At 31.5% G+C, this 16,788-nt stretch overlaps 1 protein-coding gene across 15 annotated transcripts in view; it reads left to right on the top strand.

The window, feature by feature from the left end:
• Nucleotides 1-16,788, top strand: part of LOC105835119 (C-terminal-binding protein) — a 230,170-nt gene that overhangs the window by 93,129 nt on the left and 120,253 nt on the right. The window lies entirely within an intron of this gene.

Genomic DNA, 16,788 nt, shown 5'->3' with positions numbered 1-16,788 from the left:
TTTTGTAATTGTTTTTAAAAGCATTTAGATTAAACTGAATTGAAACAAAATCATGCAATATTTAAATTGAAAACCAGATACTTTACTATTTAATACTGCTTTTGATGTCAGTAGCATTTCACATACGTTACTTCTTGCCACTTAATACAGATAAAAATGTAACGTATATTATGGGTATTATGTAGGAGAATTTAAGACCGAATTATCGATGATGTCAAGCAAAATGGTCCTGAATCACGAACTCGAAAACGATGGATATTACATGTCTATCAAAAGCTTATAGTTTCCTAAATAACAGTCTTATTTGTCAAAGAAATCATACATTTTTAAATACCATTTTGTTATTCACATAAGACATGGTATGGAAACCTACATAATAGTATGAAACTGAATGTAGCAGACGAAAATCGGGAGATTTCTTTTAGAACCAATAATTTTCAGGAATTCTTTTGAAAGTAAACCAGAACAAGGGAGATGGTGAGAATATGGCGCACTTAGGGAAAAGTTGAATATTTTCAATGAAAAGTGTTTCAAATGTGATAATAGAAGATAACATTAAAGTTGAACATCTGATAATATTGCATTTTGGAAAACGTTTATTTGCGCCTTATTACCCAGCACATCGTGTAATGCAGCGCATCGTAGTTTCTGCATTAAAAGATTATTAGGATTGATACTATTTTCTGATTTTATATTAAATTTTAGTTAAAAAAATTAAAAAAGAAAGTGTTTGTTCAATAATGCCTATAAAAATATAGTACATTTAGAATATTTATATATATACATATATATTTAAAATAATTTTTTATTTTTCGTAATTTATTTATTTTTATAAAATTTGAAATGCATAACGTATATAATAAAACATTTTTAAAAAAGGTATAAAAAAGCGCCAAGTATACGCGTGCATGAAACGCCCTCAAAAATCTATTTTTGTACAAAATAATTTTAATTTGGCACTACAAATGTACAAAATTTTAATAAATTTTTTTTTTCCCCAAAAACAAATAATTTATTTTCTCTACAAAAGTAATGATATGAAGAAAATGCGCCAACCATGAAAATGAATGTTTATACAAACTAAAACATCCACTTTTAAAAATAATTATTTGTACAAATATTACAAATAAATATTTTAATACAAATTTTACTACAAAAACTTGGCGCCGCTAAACCGAATAATTTGCCAGCTCTCTTTTTTTTTGTGCATCTGATTTGAGTGCGTGCGTGTGTGTATATGTGGTTAGTATATAATTTTGTTTATAAAGAAGCGATTTTTAATATCTCAGTCTCTTAGGGCTGGTTATTCCAACTTTTTGACAAACTTATCTACCAGGTAGATGTCTATCTTCATTTCTCTTCTTAAATAAATAGGCAAACATATATTGATAGGTAAGTTTACAAAGAAATTGGAACAATCGAGCCTTATGCGTGCGTATGTTCGAATATGTCTCTCTCTTTCTCTCCCCCCTCCCTCCCCTCTCTTCCTCTCCCTCTTTCTCTCCCTCTCCCTCTCTCTCCCTCTCCCCCCTCCTCTCTCTCTCTCTCTAATTCTTTCTCTGAATATTATATAATTAAAATCAAAGCTCCGATATAATCATATGCTGGTTTGTAATGGTGAACAATTTACACATATTTGTTATTTACACGTATAAATAAATTATAATTATTGTGCTAGAAAGAGTATTAGTGTTAAATTAAAAGAGAGAGAGAGAGAGAGGGGGGGGAGGGGGGGAGAAAGAGAGAGGGGGGGAGGAAGAGAGAATAATGTTGTGTAGTAATGTCTATCCCGAAACAATTTATTATAATTAATGCAATTCTCTTCATGCATTCAAAAAAGATCATACTAAAAAAGGAAAGAAAGAAATCAATAAGATCTCTGTACTATCTTCCTGATCAACAAAATCTAGATCTGAGAAAACATGTGGGTCGATCGGATAAATACCAGTTATATATTCATTTACAGCTTTATCGATAGAAGCAGTTCTGTTGTAAGCTTTTTCAAAAAGTTCTATAAATAAGAAATAATTGTTATAAGTTTTCTATTGTTTTGAAAATTATATTTTTTTGTTTAATAAAAATTACTTGGTAAATCAGAAGAGTATATTTTCGTAAAATTTTTGACTTAATACACAAATTGGCTCCATAATATTCTCGATAATATTTTTACTTAAGAGGTCCAAAAAAAAAAAAGTCTAATGATTGCATGCGATGATTGGTGTGCCGAGGCAATGAAAGCATGTGTATATAATTATTTATACAAAAATTGTAAGATTATATTGATATGTGGTTATTGTGATTATCTAACATGAACAACACTGGATTCTCTTTTGTTGGTTGAACATGATAAGCGAAATATTGCAACCAAATCACAAACTCTTTATTAGTTCAACCATTTCGAGTGTCTTTTATTATTGATCCTTTAGATGAGTGTTTTCTTGTGTAGAAAATTTTTTGTCCACGAAAAATAAACATAGATGGTACATAGATCCCATTTGCACTCATTGCACAAATAATTGTTGTGTTTGTTCCTCTGATGTAACAGAAGTAATTCGTTTTTGGCCCTTTGGAACCAAAACTCTGTCAGCATCCTTCAATAATTACATAATCTATTTTGATGTGGTAAATAATCGTATGATATATTTTAATTGAAAATGTAATTAATTTTATTTATAAGTTTATAACATTATTTGTTACTGAAATTATATTACCTGAACTGTCGAAAGTCCGCTTTTGTCCATATTAAATATTTTAACTGCTGAGAAGTGATAGGTATCCATCAGTTGTTGCAGATTAGTATAGAACCTTAATACATTAACTTTATTGAAGTCCTGTATTTTGTTTATACTTAACGCTTCAGGTTTTCTTATGGTAACTAATGAATTTTGTTTCAAAAAATCTTTAAGCCATGCTCTGTCAGCCATCCACTTATTTTTATCAAATTGATACTTGAAATTGAATTTTTCTGTAAGTTTATTTTTTGCATTGCTCAGTGGTGACTCCATATAAAAAATATTAGACATCTTTAAAATGTGCTCTGCAAAACATCTTTCTTATATCTATTCTTCAACAGAGAAGCAACATTTTTTGCCTAGCACTGGACTAGATATATTATTTACATTTATTTGTCTTCGTAAGGTACTTTCTGGGATTCCAAACATTTTGGTATTTTTAAAAATGTGTGTTCCTTAAGAAGTTGATACTAGGGCAGATTTTAATTTTTTTGAATTTCAACTACCCTTTGAGATTGTACGAGTATAAGTTTGCATCTATAATAATGTTTATTCATAAAAAAACTTTGAGAGCAATTTATTTTGTAAAAAACAATACTTTATTAGCAACACAGTAAATTGCTTAATAAAGAAGCACTTGCCGGAACGGTGCAAACGTGTATCAAGTATCGATAAGTTTTTTTTTATCACAGAATACGCATCAAATTTACTCACGCACTTGATCACGTATCAATGCTTTTGCAGATTTGCACACTCACGAACAAATCTATTTGTTGCTATTAATTACTACCGGTTAATTATTCAGCAATCGAAAATTATTTGAAGAAAACACGTTTACCCAACGCACGTGTACTAATCTGACGCGGAGACTTAGTGTCAACAAAACGAGTCAAGATTGTTTTTTGAAGAGCATTAATAAGTGTGTAAATCTGTTGATAATTGCAGTCGATAAATTATAATATTAATCTGATATCATGAATTGCAGTATTAATTAATTGGCAGTGGAATGTAGATTTGTTCGTGTGTGAGTGTGTAAATTTTTAAAAGCATTGATACGTGATACATTTTGTAAAAGACAATTTTCTGACTAATTACTGTAATTGCATAATCTGTAATTACTGTAATCTGAATTATTTCTTAAATAAAAATAAGCCGCAGAATGATACTCGGTGGTCATTAATAGTAATAAACTGATAGATTTATTAATCACTCAATCAAGTGCGTGAGTAAATTCGATGCGTATTGTGTGACAAGAAAGAAAAAACTTATGATTTATCGATACTTATGAATTTGTGAAGTGTTACATGTAAAATGTTGTTATTCCCGGTAAAACTGTTTATCCGTCAAGCATTATAAAGACATTAAATTTGTAATTACCTGTGTTAGATGATGAGTCGCCACCCCTGCTACCTTTTGTATGCCTCCCGTGATTCGGTAACTATTTTATTTAATAATTCAAAAAGTAATGTTTTCGTTGCTCGGTCTTAGTTTCTGAGTTATACACAAAAAGTTATTAACAAAAAAAGTAATAAATACGACCAAGAGACACGGTAGTAGCTCGCGCCAAGTGAGAGCGCAACGAGACAGACGGTGTTCTTTTACGCGAGTACGCGACTTCTGAGCACTCGAGATTATCGGATCTCAGAAACAGCTAAACGGATCGAGTTCTAACTAGGCTTAATCGAAATTTGGCTTGGGGTCGATTTGTATAAGAAAACTATTCTTATTTTTCTCTACATATGCTATGAGAGGAAATATCACGACGCAAAGTCCAAATGTCAAAATTTTTCATTAAGATACGTCGTCGTCGACTTCAGAAAAATCACTTTCACACTTTTGGTACAAGAGGCGCTTGTGTGCTATTAATACGCATCAGGTTATTTAGGAATCTGTCATACCGACGAAATATAGTGGCATGAGCAGCGTTCGCGTTCACACGCTTCTTGGACAACGTTTCGTTTCACGCGTAATAAAACGGAACGCAGCCATTCGCATCGTCACTACGGCGTTTGCATTCGTGTGTAAAGGGTTATGTGAGTCGCCAGGAGTTTGCGTGAAGTGACATGCAGTGTGAGGTTATGTTATGACAGTTTGTGAAGTAATAATGCATATTATACCGTTATGTTTAATGCAAGGTCTACACCGTCAGCAGGAGTAATGGAGTAGGAGTAAGAAGTAAGAAATATGAAATGATATTTGCCAATTTCGTTTACTCCCGGTTTTTAATTGATAATAATTGCCCATGCATTAGTGACAAAAGATACTTTTTATACTTAAACCTTTTAATATTTAACCACATGCACAACTAACCAATGTAAAATTAAATAATCAGTTATTAAGAAGCTCAGATTTTATGCAAGGTCTACAATGTCAGCAGGAGTAATGAAGTAAGGAGTAAGAGTACAACAATTGACCAATTAAAAACCGAGAGTAAACGAAATAAGCAAATCTCATTTCATATTTCTTACTTCTTACTCCTACTCTATTACTTCTGTTGACATTGTAGACCTTGCATTATACTGGTGTCGATGAAATAGATGAGATGTTGTGTGATATAGAATTGTGAATCAGTTAAATATTGCTGCAATTGTCAATCAATATTTACAACTATTAATTAGCTTTAATAAAACTTTAAATTAACGTTTTTAGTAATAATAATTTTTATTCTTTGGTATACTAGTAACATATATAATGGTTATCTTGGTAACAAAAGATGATTCTTATCCTTACAACGTTATCAATATTTAACTAATGCACAATTCTACATCACACCTCATCTATTTAATCATCAACATTAATGTAAAATTAATTAATTAGAGAGTAACACAGCTCAGATTTTACACTGGTGTCGATGAGATGTTGTGTGATGTAAAATGTGTATTATTGCTGTAATTGTCAATGATAATGTTGTAAGGATAAGAACTATCACTATCACCAACATATTACTTTTGTCACCAAGATATCAACAATTATATGTTACTAGTAAAGAATAAAAATTATTAAAACCATTTATTTGAAATTTTGTTAGATATAATTAATAGTTATTAATATTGATTGACAATTACAGCAACATTTAACCAATACACAATTCTTCTACATCATACAACATCTCGTCTCTCATCGACACTAATGTAAAATCGGAGAGCTATTTTATTAATTTTACATTGGTGTTGATGATTAATGGGTCACATAAGTTGCTCGGTTGCTTGTATTTTTATTGTTGTAATTGTCAATTAATTATTAACACCAATGTAAAATTAATTAATCAGAAAGTAACATAGCTCAGATTTTACACTGGTGTCGATGAGGTAGATGAGATGTTGCGTGATGTAAAATGTGTATTATTGCTGTAATTGTCAAATCATATAATTTAAATTTTAAATTTAATGAGAAATTTTGAAGCGAGTTTCTTAATTCATTGATTGACTTTTATCTTATGTGTAAATGTTTAAAGTTATATTTGTGGATTCAGCAAAGTATATATTCTTAATTTAATATAAATGTAAATTTTTATAAATATTTAAAAAATTGAGAAATTTTGAAGCGAGTTGTTTAATTCATTGATTGATTATTTGTATTATGTGCAAATGTTCTTTTTACACAATAAAGTTGTATTTGTGCATAATGCAATTTATTAATCAATGATTAAAATATTCGCTTTAATTAATCTATGTTACATTATAGGTTAAATTTGATAAAAAATATTTTATTGGATTTATTTGATACATAAATAAATGTGATATGTATGTATTTAGGTTGAATCAAAAGTGTGATTTTTTGCTTTTTGAAAGAAGCTCACACATATATATTACCTAGGTTGAATTTCATAAAAAGTATTACTTGAATTTATTTGATACATAAATGAGGCTTTTTCCATCCAAAGGTATATATTATTTAAGTTGAATTTGATCAGAAGTTTTATCTTGGATTTGTGATTTTTTCTTTAAAATAAAATATTACTTACAATTAGTCTATGTTACATCAAATAACATTTCAGTGACTAAACATAATTATCCTTTTAAAAAAAGGTAAAAAGGTGTGGGCTTCTTTAAGGAAAGACACAAATTCAAAATAATCGTTTTGATCAAATTCAACTTAGGCCTGGCTTTAAAACATGCTCTAAAGGAAAATTTTATTTAAAAATTTATAGTATTATATCTCTTATATGAACTTCAGCTTCTTAGTAACATTTTTCAAAGAGAAAGTTTTAGAGTGTAACTTTAAGTGGTTTATAAATCTAAGTAGTTTATAAAAAAAATGCGTGATATCCAAACAAAATTACCTTTTTAAAAAGGGTAAAAAAAAGCGTCAAGTGCGTGGTTTTTCTTTAACGAAAAATTTACAAAATTTGAGATAAAACTTTTGATCAAATTCAATCTAAGTAATGTATGGAATAGAAAAAAATAATTTACTTATGTATCAAATAAGATATTTTTTATTAAATTTAATCTAAGTGATAGATACATTAAATTCAATCTAAGTGGTCTATAAACACTACAAAATGCGAGATATCCCAACAAAATTACCTTTTTAAAAAAGGTAAAAAAAGGCGCCAAGTGTTTGGTTTTTCCTTTAAGCAAAAAAATTATTTGATGGTTCAACCTAAGTAATATAAGGAAAAAATCACAAATTCAAAATAAAACTTTTAAATTTAATCTAAGTGGTATATATTTTTGGATGGTTCAATCTAAGTATTATATACTGTGTCCAATTCAACCTAAGTAATATATACTAATTGTGTCAAATTTAACTTAAGTAATATATATTTCAACAAAAATAGTGATATGTAAATATTTTGCGCCAATTAAGAGTGAACACTACAAAATGAGTGTTGAGTTTTTTCTCTACAAAAATAATGATATGAAGAAATATGCGCCAATCTACAAAAATAGATGTTTATTCTTTGGCTAGCATTCATAGTTTGATTTTTTATTAAACTTGTATGAGACTAGAGATTGATATTGGGATTGAATTGAAATGTAATTAATTAGGAACAAAACTCCAATATTCTTTAACTTTGCTTTTGAATGGTCAAATTCCAATAAATATTTTACTATAGAAACTTCGCCCCGCTAAACCGAATAATTTGCCAGCTCTCTTTCTTTTTCTTTTGTGCGTGCATCTAAATGTGCGTGCGTGTGCGTGCGTGCGTGTGTGTGTGTGTGTTTAATATATAACTTAGTTTATAAGGAAGCAATTTTCAATATCTTAGTCTTTTATGCTTATGTTTAAATGTCTCTCTTTCTCTTTTTTTCTGTCATGCGTGGGTGTATAATGTTATACGTATTATTTTAATATATAAATTAATTTGTAAGAAAGCTATTTTGTATTAAAATAAATTATTCAATTTAGCGGCGCCAAGTTTCTATAGTAAAATATTTATTGGAATTTGACCATTCAAAAGCAAAGTTAAAGAATAAATATTGGTTTTATTTCTAATTAATTACATTTCAATTCAATCCCAATATCAATCTCTAGTCTCATACAAGTTTAATAAAAAATCAAACTATGAATGCTAACCAAAGAATAAACATCTATTTTTGTAGATTGGCGCATATTTCTTAATATCATTATTTTTGTAGAAAAAAAACTCAACACTTATTTTGTAGTGTTCACTCTTAATTGGGGCAAAATATTTACATATTATTTTTGTAGAAATATATATTACTTAAGTTAAATTTGACACAATTAGTATATATTACTTAGGTTGAATTTGACACACTTAGTATATAATACTAAGGTTGAACCATCTAAAAGTATATACTACTTAGGTTGAATTTGATTAAAAGTTTTATTTTGAATTTGTGATTTTTTCCTTATATTACTTAGGTTGAACCATCCAATAATTTTTTTGCTTAAAGGAAAAACCAAACACTTGGCCCTTTTTTTACTTTTTTTAAAATATTTCTTCGCTGTGGCCACGCACGCACGCACATACCGGGAAGTGGTGGTGCAAAGGGAATTTTTCCTCTCCCTCCTCTGCACTTACACCGTTGGTAGGGGTGCTCTGGGAAGAAGTGCGTAAAAGTGCGATGTGTACTTTGTTGATGATAAATAACCATAAAACTTGTGTTAAAACTTTTAAAATTGAACTCAAAGTGATCCATGACACAATAAATGTCATGGATCACTTTGAGTTCCATTAAAAAATTAGTATTTATTATAATTATTGCAACGGATCCCGTACCAATTGTACGGAAATTGGTTCTCGGCGGATTTGGGTGAAATTTTAGGAAAAGGTCCAGTTCAACTTTCTGACGAAAAGTTCTCATGGGCTAAACTCCATTTAAAGCAGTATTTGAGCTTTGGAAAGCCTTAAAGGGGAAATAACAGCAGATTTACGGTAACGAAGACTGTTACTTAAGAATATCATGAATTATAATTTAGGATATTGTTGGGTAGTGTTTATGGGAGTGCTCAATAATACGAGTACCCAAGGTGACATTTTCTTTACCTGGGCCTTGTCTATTGATTGGGCCTTGCGTACATTGAGCGAATGGACCCAATTGTACGTTCTACTCATGGTTCTTATATTCACGGTCGCATATACACATTATATATATAATGTGTATTGTATAATGTGTATTACATATGTAATGTGTATTGTCGACCGTGAGTATGGGAACCATGAGTAGAACGTACAATTGGATCCGATCTCGCTCAATGTACGCAAGGCCCCATCGACAGATAAGGCCTAGGTGTAAAAAATGACACCTTGGGTATTTATATTATTAAGTACTTTCATAAACACTACCCAGCAATATCCTAAAGTATAATTAATGATTTTCTTAGGTAATAGTCTTCGTTGAATTTGCTGTCATTTCCCCTTTGAGGCATTCCAGGCCGCAAATACTGCTTTAAATGGAGTTGGGCCCATGAGAACTTTTCATCAGGAAGTTAAACTGGACCTTTTCCTAAAATTTCATCCAAATCCGTCGAGAGCCAATTTCGGTACAATTGGTGCGGGGTCCTTTTCAAAAATTTATATAACTTTATATTACATTTTAATAAAAAACCATGTCAAAATATTTAATTCGTTATATCAAACAACATTAACAGTTCAATAAACGATGAAGCGAGGATGATATTATAACTAGAATAATTGTGAACAGAGAACAAATTTTGATTAAAGCAGAGAGTTTTCCGTGGCGCAGAACAATGTAAAAACAAACAGCGTGGATCTTGTTCGCCGTGGAAAACGTGGAAGCCTCTGCACCCTCGTCCAGGCGTTTTTTGTACCACATGGAGCAAAACAACGTTTGTGACTTTCCACGCGAAGCGAGGTTTGCCCACACCTCACCTCCCTCTTGCTTACAGAGCAGAGCAGAGGGAAGCCTCTCTCTTTGCACCCCGTCCACGCGTTTTCTACATTTTCCCTCTGTTTCAAAACTAATCAAATAGAAGCAAGAAATTAAAAAAAAAAAAACTTTTGTGTATAACTCAGAAACTAAGGCCGAGCGGCGGTAACAGGTATAGGAAAAAGTTGTTTTGAATAATGACTTTGACAACATATTTAAAGGTCATCAAAAATAATAGTGAAAAATTGTTAATGTAAATAATTCCCAAAAGATTGATTAAACAATTTGTTTTATTTTTAGCAAAAAATATTAAAGCTGTATATTTACATTAGTATGTGTATTTTAGTAGTGTAAAAAAATTATAATTCTATAAAACCATAATGTGAAACATAATTTGATCAATAATTTATTTTTTGGGAAAATGAATGTTAGCATCGCCTTAAAATTATTTTTTCTTTAAGAGAATTTAAAAATCATTTTTTGTTAGAAAATATCTTTGAATTGGCTTTACAAGATTCTAAATTTTTTTACATAAATACGTACGAAAATGAAGAAAAGGAGCATTTTATGTCAATGATTACAATTTTATGTCAATGACAAAAATTTTTAATTTTTAAGAGTTAAAAATGTTTTTTATTATTGACACACGAAATCGTTCTCTTTTTTTAATGCAAACTTTGTAAAATTTTTAAATCTCTGAAACCGTTATAGTGATATCTTATAACAACAATGCTTTTTAAAACGTGTTTTTTCTAGACTTTTAATTTTATTCCAACTGCACGATATTGTATGTATATGTTGTCTCGAAGGGAGTATGATTTTTTGTACATACAAAGTGTAGATTTGTATATTAAGCAAATATTATCATAAAGTGACAGTAATTACGAGTTACATAATAATATAATAATTTTTAAAAATATAAACTTGATTATTTTTTATTTTTTGCGTGCTTTAATTTTGTAAAAAAATTTTCCAATTTTATATAAAATTTAATTAAAAAATTTATTTAAAAAATGTATGTAAAAGAGACGGCTTTAGGATTTAACATTAAAAGTAACGATTAGGTTTTTTTTCTATCTCTGTTTCAGAGCTATCTTGCTATATTACAGAGAACTTAATCCTCGCACGATATAAATTCTTTTTAGAGCTCTTTTGTTTCTTTACCTGTTTTACCGATAATTTTCTGGCTCATTAATTTTTTAATTGCATTTTCAGAATTAAAAATCCTTCTTCAAGATTAAAATATAGACAATAATAAAGACGGGTTGTAACAATTTAGTAGGAAAAACGACAAAAAATGTTTTAATTGCTTCTAGCGTCGACTTGTAACAAAATGTGCCTGATGTAAAAATTTTAGATCTTGTACGCATAAATCAAACCTGGGTCCAATACGAGTAAACATTTAGGAACAATGCTACACTTTTAGATTGAGCGCAGGCATTCTAATAAAAAAGATTGTTTAGCCAGAAAATTTTGTGTCTAAAAAGAGCAATCTAAAAAATTTTTTTTTATTCAAATGAAATTCAATTCATAAGCTGATATTAATACATAAACTTTAATTTTGGAAAAGGATTTCCAAATTTATAAAAGAAATACATACAAAATTTTGTTAATGATGTGCACAAATGACTCTACATTATCGATCTCGATCAAGTTTGACTAGCAGTTTAGCATCCCCTTAACAAGAGAGTAGAAACACAAAACGATTATCTCTGGGACATAGAGACGGTGGGAGCGGACGGATCTCTCCGCTTGGTAAGAGCACTAAATGTGCGACTAATTGCAATAAATTAGTTTTTTTAAATTAAGGCACTTTGTTTTGTACATTTGTATTTTCTTTTTTTGTAAATTCTACAAAAAGGCTCTCGAAAAATAATACACGTAAAAAAATATTCGGTACAAAAGGAACGCAAATACTAGACTTCCGATTTGCTCTTTGCAAGAACGCAGTGCAAAAGACTACGAGGCAGAGGCAATGTATGATGTGTACTCTTCATACGTGAACGTGTAATACTAGGTCTTTGAGGAACACCGCGCGCGGTCATGCGCGATTAAACTTTTGTTTTTTTGCTACTCATGAAGCTTTTTTTACTTGGCTCTTTTTTCTCACTCGACGTATGAAAGATTCTTCCCGAATTCTTTTGTGTCTTACAAAGCACATACGCCACGTGGCTGTGTGTACGTGTACATGTATATGTAAATGTATGTATATATAAAGTTTGAAAGAATAAAATGAATAAATTACCATATGAAATAAATGTGATAATAAGAGGAAAAATATGGAGTAATAAAAGTACTTCTGACTGCATTTATAAAAAAAACTTATGAGGTGTAGCTTATTGTTAGATATATATTTAGCAGTATTAATTATACTTTTTCTTTTTGGAGAAATAATATTTTCTCTACGAAAATGATTGTAGATCATCTCTTGTACTACTAGGAAGATTTGCATAGAATTATATTTTGCATTTTAGTTCTTAAAAATTTACAGTAAGTAAAAATATGTCTAAGTAAAGAATATTGTAATCCTCAAGGTACACTTATTCTTTTCGAACACAGAGATCACTCTGGATCAACGTGACCCTGTGCATTCCTTCACATGCTGCCAAATGCTTTAAAGATAATCAATCCGATTGTTGCCAAACAATTTTGAGATAAACTTAAAATATTTTAGAATAAATTTATATAGTTTAAAAGTTTAGTTAAATTTATCAACATGGTTTAAAAAAATTGCGATAGAACAATATTTCCTCAAAAAGTTGTTTTGTTAAAAAAAATTATAGCTTTTTGAGTTTGTAGGCTAAAAATTAAAAAAAAATTTTTAAGTATAACAGTATTTTGGGGCTAAAAATTTAATTTGATATTCTCAATATATACCTTTTTTAGGGGGGGGGGGAATTGTTCTATAGTGCAGCTTAAACAAAAAAGATATTTATTTTGCAAATTAACGGTCGTTTTATAAAGCGAAAAAAATGTGAATTTTTCTATTTTAAAAAAAGCATATAATAGAGCCTTTTTTCTACAATCTGATTAATTCTCTTGTTGCACTTACTTCGTGTTGCGAGAGTAACTGTCATTATAAACCGTCATCATTAAATTTTGATAGCTGTCAAATTTGTATAAATGGTTATCTATACAATTATCATTGTATTTTATTTTTAAAAAGTAAAAAATAAAACGTTAAATAGCGCATGCAAAACGCGCATCTGTAGTGTCTAGTAATACAAAAAGTGTATTTATTTTACTATATAATTTTACTGTATAATTTAAAAAGAATTATATTTTTGAACTGTAATGGTAAACTGTAATAAAATACAACATTTTAAACGATTATTTCTCATCACCACGAAATAAAAAATACTTTCTGTATGTCGAAGAATGCAAAAAACGCAAAATAGAGAGGATCCGGTTTTTTGAGTCACATTTGCTCCGATCGATATTTTTTACTTTAAAGATTTATCTTATCTTTTAACAATGAAGATACAATAAATTTCTTTCTGAAAAAAATCTTATTATATATCATTTAGCTTTGAACTTCAGGTCTACACTATCTGACGGCAAACGTTACTCTCCGATCCCGCTCGGAGAGGCGTGCCGGAAATGGATTTAAACGTTAATCGGTACTGCAGTAATTTAATATTCTCAATAATTTTGGAAAATTCTCGGTAATGGGCGCCAGGCGCGATAATTTGCGCCACACAAAAATCACTATATCTATCGACGATAGCACGATATGCTTCGGTTAGCCTGTGGCAGAGGGGGTCTTTTTATGACGCGGAGTCCGGAGAGAGGAAGCGTTTCGCACAAAATAGACAATAAGATTAAATTATAGAAAACATATATATATATATTTTGTAATAATATACAGGATTGGAAATAGTGTAGTACGCGGTATACAGAAATTCAGATACGCGATGAGTTTGTATAACAAGTTAATTACAACGGTTCTTACTTCGTACTTTCGATGGCTTAAATCGTCACATAATTATTCGGAATTTACCGTGACATACGGTAATTTGATACGACTCGAAAGTGTTTTACGATACTCAATACCAAGGTGCTTGATTTAATTTTAATCGTTACCATGTACAATACAATAATAGTTGACTAGACTTTATCTACACGATACAAAATATTTTTCGACAATACTTTATTATGATACACAATACAAGGTGACTGTCGGCGGGGGAAAAGATCTCGGACTTGCGAACAAGCTCACGAAATTCTTCACACGAATATGTGAAGATACACGAAATACACGAGATACACGAAATAAATACTGAAACCAATGCGTTCAATCGCGACGCGAAAATTACGTAGAAAATATACCCAACGACTTGGAGCCGATCGATTCGCCACACGTGGCTGAGAACACTTAATATCTTTGTTCTCCTCGCTCCAATATGATTCCGATCTCTCTGAAGGAGAGACGGCATGATAATTAGACGCGGAGAAGGATGGCCGGGACCGATCTCACTTACCGAGATATGCCAGGGTGGAGGCCTTACAAAATGGTTGCTGGTGGTCGCTCGTCCGCTTGCCTCAAGAGACGTGAATCGGGATCCTCAGGGCTTGCATTTCTCGTGTTGCTGGCTCGCCGAACAGTGATTTTCGGAGGACTGGCTGCAATCCCGCTGAGTCCTCGCGGCGGTACTTGCGCACCCCGCGTAATTTTTAGGAAACTCTTTGTCCGTTGATTGGAATATTGAGCGATTTAGCGCTACTATCACTTTCCTAGGACTTCTCTCTGCCGTCTCCTGCTGCCACCTCTCCAAATTACGTCTCGCGGTACAACTTGCCCCCGGCTGGCCAGCTAGCGGCAATCTTGTTTGTTACGAAATGTCGGGATACACCAGGGCCTCCGAATGCGTCCTGCAATACGCCAATTTTTCCTGGAATGAAGTCGGAGCATCCTCAAGACTTTTGGCCCTTCGATTCCTCGATCTTTTTCCTGGGCGTGGCACCTTGGGGTTGGCACGATAGGAACTCAGCCGGCGATCCGCAGTCCCAGATCTTACCGGCACTGTCGTATAGCCGCTTTCTCGGTACCCTCTTTACAGCTTCTCTGATTTACAACAAAAATCTCCTTTGGCCTCTTACCTGGATTTCGTTTGCAATTCCGCAGTCACTGAACAAAAGCACTTAACAAAAAGTAATTAAATCGGAAGATACGATAAAACGCACGAAAATACAAAAAGCGTCGAGGTGAAGAGATCGCTTCCCGTCGACACGAGGGCGCAATCCCAAATTTCCCCCTTTCAGTCGAGCTTAGACTTTGTGACGGACAAAGTCACGTCACAACTAATAACTTTAACTGAATTTCTGTAAAGGGAAAAAAATAAAATCAGAGATCTCAAAAATAATATATTGGCTATAGCTTAAACTCATTATTTGTATGTCACCAAAATAATGAGTTTTTATTTTTTGCATATATGATTACTTTCTTGAGATAATAAAGAGGGTCGGATTTACTCAGGGATCGGGTTAGCTTCGATCTCTCATATATATAGGGTGATTCAGAACTAGGTGTCCTTGCAATGACATTCCCGAGTTAATTTTGAGACGATTTTTTCTTTATCTAAATTTTACCCAAAGCTTACTTTTGAATTATTAAATGAAATAGTTACCGAATCACAGGAGGCATACAGAAGGTAGGACAGGGGCGGCACGGCTTATACCATCCAACATTAAAAATTCGATGTCTCTTACTATTTGACGGATAAATAATTTTATTGGGAATGAACACTTTACGTGTAACTCTTCACATGTAACAAACCCAGAAGTATCGATAAGTAATAAGTTTTTTTTTTGTCACACAATACGCGTTGAATTTACTCACGCACTTGATCTGGTATCAATGCTTTTGCAGATTTTCACAAACGAACAAATCTATCTGTTCGTTGCTATTAATTACTGCCGGTTTTATTCAGCGACTTAAAATAATTCGAAAAAAAGCGTTTACACAACGCACGTAACTTGATGCGGGACTTGTTCTCAACAAAACAAGTTAAGAGGATGCTGGAGATGGATCTGTTTTACCGATTAAACGCGATTATTGTTCTAGTTATGAAGAACCAGGAGACCGATCTTTGTGGTTTTGAGTGAGACGAAAATCTGTTAGAAATGTAGTACCAAATGGTGGCGCTGACGATGCTGATACACCGGGATAAACCGGAATATATTCCAACTCTAGATACAATCGTCTTAGATTGTACGCAGTTGTTGTATTGGTATAAGAAAACTGAGATAAGTACTCTAAATGTAAAATTGCTAAGATTTTTATTATAAATTTGCATTTATTGTCAAATGCTTGTTGTTATACTCCATGTTGTTTCCGATAATTCACTGTCGCTAGCGCCACCATTTGGTACTACATTTCTAACAGATTTTCGCCTTACTTTTGGAGGCGAAATCAGGCTTAGTTCGGTCTCTTGGTTCTAATCTTCATAGTTCTAGTAAAAAATCTTTTTGTTGATTATACAGAATTAAAAATCTTTCTCCAGAATTAAAATATTTGCTGCGTATAAAAGTTTTAAACTTTATACGTACAAAACAAGTATGCTCCACACATTGCATTATAAGAAAGAACAATTTTATGCTTTTGAAAATAAGCCTAGACGCTTCGGTATAATAGATTTCTTTCTATGAAAATCTCGTATGTATGTGTGAGTGCGGATTCGGAAGAAGTCGGTAAGTAGAGTAATATGAAAAAAATGTTTTTTGTCCTCGATATAAAATCCAATTCACAGATTGATATT

This window comes from Monomorium pharaonis, chromosome 4 (genome assembly GCF_013373865.1).
Source record: "Monomorium pharaonis isolate MP-MQ-018 chromosome 4, ASM1337386v2, whole genome shotgun sequence".
NCBI lineage: Eukaryota > Metazoa > Arthropoda > Insecta > Hymenoptera > Formicidae > Monomorium > Monomorium pharaonis.
The sequence above is the reverse complement of the archived record's forward strand: the minus strand, read 5'-3'. Positions and strand labels throughout refer to the sequence as shown.